Genomic DNA, 12,159 nt, shown 5'->3' on the forward strand with positions numbered 1-12,159 from the left:
TTGTTGGGTGTGTGTATGAGAGAGAAATGTCCATGACAGAAAATCGTGTGAATGTTAGCTTGAGTGTGCAATGAGGTACGTGCGTGCGTGCACGCGCACCCGTCTCCACGAGTGAATGAATTTTTAGGATTTTGTGTGACTGTTAAAGTGAAGGAGTTTGAGAATGTCTATAAATGAAAGTGATTATCAAAGTGCATGCCAGTGAGGGCCACCCGAGTGAATAAGTAGCATGAAAGTGTGTATTTGTAGTGTAAATGAATATGAATGAGCGGGCGTCAACCTGTATGAATATCTATGAGTGAGTGCGAGAATTTACGTCTCCGTATGAGACTGTGGGTATCTGTGAGACTCTTAAGGCTGGAGTTATACTGCAACTTCCGGCTTCGGAACAGTATCTCTGGACTGTTGTGCATGCGCTTGAATGCACATGCAAAACCTCACTCCGCTCGACGCTATTTTTTAATGTTAGGAGAGCAGGGTGGGAGTGTCACTTCCTCACATTAAAAAGAATCTGTATAAAGTTTTGAAAGTTCCCAGATGGTCTCATATCATTTATGGCGTGCTCTGGGGTCAAATCCTGATCTGAATACTGAGTTATACTGCCACTTTTCTATCAATGCACACCTTGACGGAAAATGGTAGTGTGAAAGGGTGTGCTTGTGATAGTGGGTATAAGTGTCTATTGTGAGTACACGTTTATGTATTTGCCTAAGGATGCTGTTACATGTGGGGCAATATGAAACTGCTTTAGGTATGCATCCATATCATTTGGGATTCAGCTCCTGATCTAACTCCAGAGTGCAATGAAGTCAAGCTGTGAGAGAGCCCCTCCAGCAAGTTAGCTTACACCGACTAGTTCACACTGGGTACAGTATAATTCCAACCCAAATGCAAAGTTCTGTTCCAAAAGTGTCCATTAGCACATCAGGCATTTTATAAACTTACTTTCAATGTTTTTAAAAAAGTTATGACAAATTGGAAGTTCCTGCCCACTCTCTCTTGACATTAATAATTAGCGGCATGCGCAGATCCCTTTGTTGTGGGCTCAACGATTCACAGTTGGCAGTATAACTGAAGTCTGCTGACTGCCCAGTATGCTGGACAGATATCGGTCTGACACCTGTTAGCTGTAATATAAATGCAGCTACATAACTATTTATGACTAAATATGTATGACTCTGTTAGTATTTATGAGTCAACATTGGAGTGGTTGCGACGACGCTGCTGTTTTCCCCATATTCATTAATTTGTACTGTGTGGTGAAAGTTATCTGGCGCAATACTAAAACCGGTCATGGCATTTTTCGGCAACTTCCCTCATGGTACATATTTGTTTCAAGAGGAACCCTCTCGATTTTAAAATTTATATCAGGATGTGAGGATCTGAAACTGCCCAAAACAGTAACAATTATATAGGGGTTCACAACAAAGCTGCCTTCGTTACACGTAGGAATATCAGGCCTATTTTAATTGGGCCAATAAGGGTGACACTGGGTTGTCTAGTAAGGTTGCCCCAGTGCCACCGAACAAGAATCAGCACACAAGTGTCCCTTTAAGGGCACCACTAATATAATAAACCAACATATGGTCCAATCAAACTAAAAGATGCCAAAATAAGCAACAAAGTCCCAACAAGATCAAAAGGAACCATATTATAAGGCACTCTATATCCGCGGTGCCCACCGGGCACCTCAAGCGTACCAGCATAGGAATCTCGGGATCGCAATGGTAAATGAGGCATGCCATTTTCAGGTGTCCTTAACAGAGTGAATTGGTTTACAATTATAAAGTGGTCACAGATTGTCAGAAGCTCACGAATTTTGCAATTTCTGGAATGAAATCGCGAACTCAGCGATCATTCTATGATTAGTACGGTCTCGTTTATTGTTTTAGTAAAATAATATGTTTTGATAACACAATTGAGTTGGCAGAACCCGGGGACGCTGTGCTAACACATTAATTCTGGGCAATCAAGAACCTTAAATAAAAATTCGGTACAACATTTATATAAATAAACATAGAACACACACCCGAACATTGTATAAATAAGCGTAGAATTTGGCCGAAAATTTAGCTTAATAAATAAACAGCAAGTACTCCAAACCAGGAAACTAGAATTTAAGCAGTATATATTAAACCGGCATTACCCAGAGTAAACCTATCACAATTAAGATTTAGATGATTGCGGTTCCAACTTGTAATATCCCACATCGACATCTAATCATGTTTATTTAAATCATACCTTGATCAAATCAATGATTACAGGTTTAAGTAAATACATTTTATTCAGCAATTAAATGCGTATTTTGCAATTGTCTAGCCCAGGTAACAATAATAGTTGTTATGTTACACTTTGTATCTGAGATTTGGTTCATTTTCCTCCTCCCGCGTCACACATATTCTCTCACTCTTTTCAAAACGACACCAACTCTTTAGCAATGAACGGAATGAACACGAGTAATTACAGAAGCTTTCAATGTCCCCACTTGTTGCTTATTACAACATAGAGAAGTAATACTATTATTTACATGCTCACTTGGAACAGTATTGAAGCCTCCACATTTTCAAGCAAGTAAACACACAAGATTTATGCAATTACACAAAATATAAAAACAGTTTTTTTAATATGTTGCTCTAAGTCGTTCCATCGATATAATTAGACGAGGTAGCAATAAGGGGAGATGAGAGAAAGGAAATTAAGTTTTGCAGCCTGTCCTGGTGCTCTTAAAAACATAACGAAATCCCTGATGCACCACAGCGCCGCATTTTATACTAATACTGTTACAAGGCTGCTTGACGCTGTTTATACATAATGCTTAGATATATCAATTCTAATGTGTTTTCCTCTGAATTATTTTTTTCTTAAATAATGAGTCTTATCCTTTACAACACCACCACCTGGAATATTGATAGATACGGAAAAGTTGCATGGCCTAAACTATGTGCCTCCTTTTTATTATGTTGGCGCAACAGAATCTTTTTTATCTGTTTAGATTTTTAAAAAAAGACGCCCTTCCAACACCTTAGGAAGTCCCAAAGCGCTTTACAGACAATGAAGTATCTTTAAAGTGTAGTCACTGTTGTAATGCAGGTTTAAAAAAGATATTTAGATATAAAGCTGAGCACATACAAACACCTATTAATAGATTATCCTAATTAGCTGGCACCTTCCTTTCTTTGCTTGAGCGATTTGAAACTTTTGATAAGCAGATTGCCACAACTCCACCTACTTGTCAATTTCAAGCCAAGCAATAACTTTCAGGATGAACACTTGTTTTAATGTTGCAGTTGATGACATAATAACTGTTAAAATGAAAATAGCAATTCTTTATTATCAGTGACGAATAATGAAAAGGAAGAGCGATGGAGCTCATTTGAAATGTGTTTTAAACGGAGTTTAAACCCGACCTAAGGTGAAGACAGAGCAAGCAAAGTATGTAATATTTCTGTGTATGGTAAGGCAGACAGTAGGGGGCGCTCTTTTAACACTGCTGTGAACTATCTCCGCTACAGTGAACAGCCATCTGGAAAAGAGCTATGGGCTCATGGGACATATGGTTTGGGATAAATGCAAACAACAACAAAAAGGAAATATATCCTGGCCTTTATGACAGATACGAAAAGCTGACGTTTCGTTTGACTTATTTATCATCAGCTGCTTATCTTAAGTTGTGGATTTTACAAAAATATCTATGGAAAACAAATTGCATAATTTTCTAGGCCAAATTAAGCAGTGGACTCCAGCAATCAAACATAACCTTGTTTAGAGAAAATTATTGATGGAAAAAAAATCTGGTAGCAGTGCAATTGAGTCATTCCCTTCACACCTTTGTGGCTATGGGTAGAGGTAAAGAATTTCATACATGGACTAGGACAGGCACATAACTTGCAAAGAGGACATGGGGGATGGAAAACAAGAGCAGTGAGTCTTAGAAATTGGGTATTGAGAACTCAGCAGTTTTAGGCCACTTAAGTCCTCAGGTATTGAATTTAGGTGGCTCTGAAGGAAAGAAAAATTGGGAAAATGGAGACCAAGATGTATAGAAGCTGATTGGCACTAGTTTAATAGTGATGTCTATTGTTAAGCTAATTACCAGAAACAAATCTCATTTTTCAAAATATGCTTGTAATTTATTTCCTGGAACATCTCAAAAGTGATTTTCTCCAACATTTGATGACGATCAATGTAGGAACATAGGAACAGGAGTAGGCCATTCAGCCCCTCGTGTCTGCTCCGCCATTTGATAAGATCATGGCTGATCTGTGATCTAGCTCCATATACCTGCCTTTGGCCCATACCCCTTAATACCTTTGGTTGCCAAAAAGCTATCTATCTCACATTTAAATTTAGCAATTGAGCTGGTATCAATTGTAGATTCCTAACATTACAACAGTGATTACGTTTCAAAAGTACTTAATTTGTTGTAATGTGCTTTGGGTCGTCCTGAGGCCATGAAAGGCGCTATATAAATGCAAGTCTTTTTTTTAGATGAAATTACATAAAAAAGCAGGTCTTACTTCACAACAGTCTGGAACTAAATTAAACAGTTTTAGTCGTATTTTATCTCTGATGCAAAAATTCTGTTGCAGTCTTAAAAGAGCTAACTGCTTACTCTTTAAATACACGATGGCTGTTAGCACCTGGAAACTTCTGTCAGGAGTGTGTAAAGCTGCTGTCATTTGCAGTCAGCTGCCCAACATATGAAAAGAGCACTGAATTACTGTGTAAATAGAACTGTTTATTTAAAATGCTTCTGGGGTGTTGGTATACTTTTCCTATTTGTTATAGATATATGCCTAGTTCCTTATTTTATCGATACTACTCTGATCAATGTCCATTGAACTTCACTTTCTTCTTCCTAAGCTCCAATGTACTGTCCTTAATGCTGCTTATCCTCCCTGAAACTCCACTGTGTTGAAATCAAGTCTCCTACTCAAGTTCATTCTTTGCCAGAACCCAAAACGATGAAACTCCTTACGTTTCTCAATCGTTCCTTCCTCCTACCATTTTCAGGCTCTTTAAAACAAAACTTGGTATCACCTAGTCACTACTTCCTGATCTAGCTCATCTTCTGTTTTGCAAATTGAATTTTTCATTTCTGCTGCAGATTTCCTTGTGGTTGTAGGACAGCAGTATAAAAACTGTTCCGCTGGCCTGCAGCTAGTATAAACGGCTGCTGGAAATGGCTTATACCACTGGTGACATTTGCTGCTCCAGCTCTGCTAACTCTTGCAGTACAAGGGAAAAGTATCGCTCGAGATGGTTCAATGTGTTGCCAGCAGCAGCAAGAGCTGCATCACTTACCTTACATGGCTTACTTCTCAAAAGACTATCAGTGGTAATCACTGTGATGTAAATGATGGAGAGGTGGACAAAGACTCCGTGAAAGCAGATCAAAAGTTGAAGCCAAAAGTTAAACTGTGGAGAGAGCTTTGAAGCCCTAGTGTACTGCTCGGCAGAGCTATTGAGCAGGGGTTTATGTCCATGATCCTCCATAAGTTGAGTTATCAATTTCAGCCATGCTGCTGTGGGGAGAAGCTGAATGGAGGACAAGGGTTTTCCCACCAGAAGGATGAGGAAGTTGGAGGGGACGTCACATGGGCTGAGCTCAAAGTAACCAATTTATTGCTAGAGGCAAGGAAGCTGGTACTAAATGCTCTCAGGCAGGATAGGAAGATAATACAGGGGTATCCAAGAAAGAGGAAAGGAAGAAAATGCCTTTAGAAACCTTGAAACCTTTCACCAAGATTATAAACTGAGATCTAAATGAGTGATACTTATAATTTAACCTGGGAATCATTTTCAAGCCTTTTACCTTTCACCTGTGGTCCTTGGCAAACTTGGTGCTCCATGTGCTGCTGGAGTCTGGGCCTTCATTCACACCCTGTCCCTTTGTGATTTTATGTCCCATCACTCCATGGTGCAGCATGTTGCTGCATTTCTGAGAGTACAATACAAGCATGACATTGGTGTGGATTGAGAGCCTTGACAAAAAGCTAATGAGTAACACTAATCTAAAAAATACCTGATTCAGATATTATGGTAATGTTTCAAGCATTTACTGTTTGATTGAATCTACTTTTAAGAAAAAAGTAAATATTCTTAATGGACCAGTGCATAAGTGATTTTATTTTATTTTTTATCTTAGAGATTAACCACCTCCCTTCAGCAAATACATATTCTCAGAGCCTACAGCTTTGATTTTTTTTTTGTTGAGGGCAACTTAACTCCCTCTTTTTAATATATTTTCTTTCTTCCATTTTTCCCTGCTATATTTAGGTGAGCACTGATCCTCTGTTTGGTGCTTCCCCACAGTTACATGGCAAAGGGGATTGCTGCCCCAAACCCAAATCCTACCAATTGGTGGCACAGTATGTTGGCACAGACCCATAGTAAATCTAGGAGTATGCCCTCACCCGTACCTCCCATCATAGAGATAGTCTACTATCGTAAACTTGAGGATGTGACGACATCTGTTGGGCTAAAATTTTACATCCAAATCCTTATAGTAGCCCCATTGTGGATTCCTCCCCCAGGAATGCATGATGCCTAGCAACAAATTTCTTGTAAGACTTGTTCCTTTCCAGTTCAAAAGGATGAAGTGACAGCACATCCATTTCCAATAACAGCAACATCAATAATTCAAATAAGTACAATGAAAAGATTGTTTCTTTTATGAATGCCATATCTTGATGGTAAATATTCACACAAGGCAAATATACAATCTGGATAAATATTTTGGATGCAAATAATGTCTGCTCTCCTACATTTCTTTCAATTTATTATACAATCAGCAAAATGCTGATGCCCAAATTTGTCTCCCTATGAATAACAGAAATCACCCCCATCCTCTTAAACTTGATATGCTATTTACAAAATTAAACTGCAGTGTCTATTCAATAACTCAACCAAATCGAAATCTGAATCTACACCAAAACCATTCCAATTTGTCACCATGTGGGGTTGGAGAACTGATGAGCACCTGTGAAAAGGCAGTAAGTCAGAGGCCTAGCTAATACACTCAGGCATATCACCTAATTCTATTAAACTAGAACCAATAGCATTTCTAGATAAGATATGGGCACCTGATCCTTTTTTCTACATAACAAAAAATGAATACCACCCTGCCTAACCTTTTTGCCTCAAGCTCTGCCAGTGTTCTTTCTGGAATTGTTAAAAGTTTTCTTGTGTTCCATGTCAGTTCAGAACTTTTTGTAAGTGTTCAGCCCATCGTTAGATCAATCCATTCTTATGTTTTACTGGAAGAGACTTTGTCTTTCTTGGCCGAAAGAAGCTTTGTTATTTTGTGTACTGTCTTGACCTCAGCTGATGGTTCCAGTTTTTCTTGACATTTCTTGTACTTTCTTTAACTTCCTTATCCTTATTCCTTTATGGATCCTGCCATCATTCAGGTTCCATCTTTAATTTCTTTCTTTCATCTACTTGCTTCCATGTTCTGTCATTCAGATCCTTAAACTTTTCTCTCCTGCCCCATCCACCCTCACCTCCAATAACAAGTGCAACGAGTTCGTGGATTTCTTTGCCACTAAGATTGAGACCATCCATTCAGCTGCTTCTGCTGCATCACTACCTTCCCCTAGATCACAAGCCAAGCTTTCCCCCAAGGATCCCCCCTGCCTAGCCCTGAACTTGCATCTTTCTCTAGTTTCTCTCCTATCTTCCCTCATGACTTCTTCAAGCGCATCTTATTGAGAAGATGAGCTTGGCGAGGTCATGAGAGAAGACCCACCTCCTGTTCTCTGAACCCTATTACCACAAACTGTTGACTACCTAACTTCCTTTCCTGACTCCTATGCTCACTGATATTATAAATGGTTACCTCTGCTCAGGTATTATCCCCTTCCCTTTCAAATCTATCATCATCACTCCCTCTGTCCTTGCAAATTATCACCCCATCTCCGACCTCCCTTTCCTCTCCAATGTCGTTGAAAGTATCATTGCCTCCCAAATCCATGCTCATCTTTCCCGTAAATCCATGTTTGAACCTCTCCAATCAGGTTTCTGCTTCTGCCACAGTAGTAAAATGGCCCTAATCAAAGTCACAAGTGACATCCTCTATGACTGTGGTGAACTATCCATCCTGATCCTTCTTGACCTCTCTGCGGCCTTTGACACGGTTGACCATGTCATCCTCCCCCAATGTTTCTCCTCTGTTATCCAACTAAGTGGGACTGCCCTTGCCAGTTCCACTCTTACCTATCCAGTCGTAGCCAAAGAACCTCCTGCAATGACTTCAGACAGCTAATGTTATTTCTATATTTTAAAAGGGAAATAGAACAAGGGTAGAGATACACATATCACTAAAAGTAGCAACGCAGGTTATTAAGGCCATAAAAAAATCAAGCACTGGGATACATTTCTAGAGGGATAGAATTGAAAAGCAGAGAAGTTATGTTAAACTTGTATAGAACCTTGGTTAAACCACACTTGGAGTACTGTGCACAGTTCTGGTCTCCAAAATAAAAGAAAAAATATAGATGCATTAGAGAGGGTACAAAAAAGATTCACAAGGATGATACCAGAACTGAGAAGATATACTTGCCAGGAAAGGCTGAACAGGCTGGGGCTTTTCTCTCTAGAAAAGAGAAGGCTGAGGGGTGACCTGATAGAGGTCTTTAAGATAATGAAAGGGTTCGATAGGGTAGACATAGAGAAAATGTTTTCACTTCTGGGGGGGTCCAAACCTAGAGGTCATAAATATAAAATAGTCGCTAATAAATCAAACAGGGAATTCAGGAGAAACTTCTTTACCCAAAGAGTGGTAAGAATGTGGAATGTGCTACCACAAGGAGTAGTTGAGGCAAATAGTATAGATACATTTAAGAAGAAACTAGATAAGCACATGAGAGAAAAAGGAATATAAGGGTATGCTGATGGGGTTAGATGAAGTAAGGAGGGAAGAATCTCCTGTGGAGCGTAAATGCCAGCTTAGACCAGTTGGGCTGAATGGCCTGTTTCTGTGCTGTAGACTTGATGTAATTCGATATAACTCGATGTGCTATCTATAGCAAAATCATCCCATCCTGCTCCCACACCTTTGCTTCTGGAGTCTTCCAAGGATTTATCCTTAGCACCCTCCTATTTCTTATCAACATTCTCCCCCTTGGTGACATCATCCAAAGACATGAAGTCAGGTTCCACATGTTCGCTAATGACACCCAGCTCTACCTCACCACCACTTCTCGCAACCCCTCCACTGCCTCTGTGTTGTCAGACTACCCAGCCTCCCATTTTCCATAAATTTGAGCTCATCCAAAATTCTGCTGCCCGTACCCTAACTCACACCAAGCCCTGCTCACCTATCACTCATTCCCTGTGCTCGTTGACCTACATTGGCTCCTGGTCCATTAATGCCTTGATTTTAAAATTCTCATCCTTGTGTTGAAATCCCTCCATGGCCTCGCTCCTCTCTATCTCTGTAACCTCTTCCAGCCCTGCTACCCTTCAAGAATTCTGCGTTCCTCCCTCTCTGGCCTCTTGTGCATCCCCCACTCTCTTTGTCCCAATATTGGCAGCCATGCCTTCAGCTGTCTAGGCCTTAAGCTCTGGAATTCCCTTCCTAAACCTCTCCAATTTTCTCTCCTCCTTTAAATCTCTCCTTAAAACCTACCTCTTTAACCAAGCTTTTAGTCACCCATCCTAATATCTCCTTCGTTGGCTTGGTATCAATTTTTGTCAGATTACACTGCTGTGAACTGCCTTGGGACACTTTCCTTTGTTAAAGGCGCTGCATAGATGCAAGTTGTTGTTACCAGTGATCCATTTTTCTTCTTTCCCCTTTCTGTCGTGATTAGATCTCTCAGCTTATTTGTCTGTTTGACAAAGCATACTCATAGGTCTTTAACATTCCCAGTACTTAAAAGTGGTATTTTATTCCCACAGCAAAACTACTGCTCAATTCTGGGTTTCTCATTAGAAAATTTTCACTTATTTTGCTATTTCTGTTTGCATGCATTGAGTTTCACTTTCAGTTTGCATATTAGTAGATAGTGGCCACTTCTGTTATCTGTACCTCTGCATCATCTAACATCATTCATAGCTCTTTCCCATCACCTGTTTACTGCAATGTGACCAATCAGATTCTTGATGCTACCACTTTGGGATTTCCATATTATTTCATGTGCATAAAATGTACCTCCTGTCACCAGGTTTGTGCATGTTACAGAACTGAGCAAAATGCTCCCTAGCTTCATTAAATTGTATCTAAACCTTGAATCTGATTGGTCACATTTCTCTCAAGTATTATTTCCAGTTGTCATTTTCATATCAGCCATGAGCAATATTACATGATGTTTTGGAAGAGTATTCATGGTGCCTTGTAACATAAAACACACCATTTCCTCTTCTTCATTTCCTTCTGTAGTTGCTAACATTGTACCATTGTCATCTTTGCATGGTAAGTCTTCACTCTCACAGTGAGAAGTCTCACTGCTCTGGGTTCCATTCTCTAATTGTTTTTCTGCAGCTGGTAATGAGGCAGACTGATACTTTGTCTATCATTTCTGCCAGTGTACAATATTTAATTTTGTCATGATTTGCTCTTTATCACAAGGATATGGTTAATTCACTGTTGAAGGGTATGGGTATTCCTACATGTGATTTGAAAGTTATACATTGTATCCTTGTTTTTATATAATACTTCATTATATTATGTATAGTCATATAGCAGAACTTACGGTAATTTGGAAAGCAGAGAAGTAGCATTGATTGGAATATAGAAGCTTCTCTGCATTACACGCTGATAAACTGGAAGATATAAAACTGAGCAACTATAGTACCACTACTGGTGGGACGGTGTAATCACAGTGCAACACATTTACATAGGCAGTCTCTATTATAAATGTGGTCATAGGAATTTATAATGGGAACAAGTTGACAGGAAATGTATGCTGAAGTAAGATTTTTATATATATGTTGACATCCTGTGGTTGCACCCAGTAAAGCAGACAACATGGTCTCGGTCTTACCTGACTCTGCTGTCTTCGTGTTGCTGTTTTTTGTCTCTCTGTCTCTTTTCTTCCGGTTCTTCCTCCCTTTTTCTTTACTTTCTTGCTTCTCTTCCCTCAGCTTTTCTTTTTGCTTCTTTCTGTCTTTTTTTTCTTTTGTTTGGGAGGTGATGGATAGCTTAAAGCAGTGTGGCAGGGAATAGATTCACTTACTACTGCAGGCTGCGTTTAGGGTGGGGGTTGTGGGGAAAATGTGGCCCACAGTGCCTCCCTTAATCAGCAGCTCTTCATTCTCATCATGTCCCCTATTCATTCACCTTCTCACTATCCATTTCCCTTCCTACCACACCCTCACTCACAACACGCCCCTACCTCCTCCACTTTGAATGAACGCCTGTATCCTCCACTCTCCTTTGTTTTGCTGTCACTCACCCCCCCCCCCATATAACCCTTAATTAACTCATCCCACTCCTACTCACTCTTTCCAAGAGCAGGTGGTGAGACTCTAGTGGGCCCCTTACCCTCAACCAGCTTTTCTCCCCTCGTCCTCTCCTCCTCCTACCTTCCTATCTGTTTTCCGCATAGGGAAAATGAAAAAAAGTTTCCAAAGTCAATATTTTTTTTCCCTGTGTGAAGCTCTCACTCCAGAAATCCACTCAGCACGTGCCAGTGCCTTCCTGTAACGTGTGTTTCTTTTTAAAGCGAGTCTACCGGGTCAGTCTGAGGAGAGCAAGTTATGCACATTTTACAGTCTTGTTTTTAAAAAAAAATCCTCCCCTTGTGTACTGCCTCTTTTTTTTTATCATCTTCTTTTAAATTTTCTTTCGTTCCTTTTGTACAGCTTCAGGCAAGGCCGAACACTTCTGTATCGCGAGCAGCAACATGTTTGCTTTCAAAATTCAACTACTTTTAAAGAAATCAAATCTGAATGAGAAAAGAAACGGCCTGCCATGTTTTTGACTTGTGTCCTTCTCTCTACCGCTTTGTCTCATAGCTGTTGGACATTAAAATCTCTGCCTCACAGGTGTACGCCATTAGCATTGACCTTTTCTAATTGTCAACTGCATCAACACAGGTGAGGTAATTAGCTGGTTTCAAAATTCAACTATTTTTAAAAAATGAAGTAACAACACCTGAAGAAAGACATGATTTCCACCCCCCCCCCCCCAACCCACTCTCTATCTCTTTCACT

Source organism: Heptranchias perlo, chromosome 9 (genome assembly GCF_035084215.1).
Source record: "Heptranchias perlo isolate sHepPer1 chromosome 9, sHepPer1.hap1, whole genome shotgun sequence".
Classification (NCBI taxonomy): Eukaryota; Metazoa; Chordata; class Chondrichthyes; order Hexanchiformes; family Hexanchidae; genus Heptranchias; species Heptranchias perlo.